Source organism: Penaeus monodon, chromosome 15 (genome assembly GCF_015228065.2).
Source record: "Penaeus monodon isolate SGIC_2016 chromosome 15, NSTDA_Pmon_1, whole genome shotgun sequence".
Taxonomy (NCBI): Eukaryota; Metazoa; Arthropoda; class Malacostraca; order Decapoda; family Penaeidae; genus Penaeus; species Penaeus monodon.
In genome coordinates, this window is record NC_051400.1 from 31437594 (window position 1) to 31438215 (window position 622).

Sequence of the window (622 nt, forward strand, 5' to 3'; positions counted from 1 at the left end):
CCTGTACATGTCTGGTCTCAACTTTTCTAAGTGGTATGTACTAAATATCTCATTGGCATGCACAGACCAACCTAGCCAAATACCACTTATTTGCAACAGAATAACAATGTATATTGGTTTCCTCAGGCTTTTAATATCTTCCTAAGCTTTACAAGATATAGCAATACACATTCTGCCTAATGTAACTTTTCTCCACTTTCATCTGAACTACAATACAGAAATCAATATTCCCCTACTTTTCTCAGTTATATGAGTTATCATGGTTATGAAGAAGAAATAAAACTGAAGGTTTACTTCAATAAAAGAGTACAACCTAAATGTGCGAAAAGGCCGTAAAAAAAAACTTATTCAAAAACAGGAATTGCTGTCCAACTCTTACATTACATTCTCCATGAATGTACCCAGTTCAGGGCCATAAATCAGCTAATCTATCTAATTATGCACTTTCTCCAAAGCTCAATTACAAATCTATAAATCTGTGCATTACACCTTTGAGACTGCAATGACAGATATTTAATGGTCACATCTACTCGCACAGCAAAATGCTTTACTACAAAAACATTCCACAAGAAGACATTTCTACAGATATTCACTACAAAGGAATTTCTAAACGGGTAAGAAA

At 34.1% G+C, this 622-nt stretch overlaps 1 protein-coding gene across 1 annotated transcript in view; it reads right to left on the bottom strand.

Moving 5' to 3' along the window:
* The window catches only part of LOC119581941 (synaptobrevin-like), a 23470-nt gene that overhangs the window by 7862 nt on the left and 14986 nt on the right, over positions 1 to 622 (bottom strand).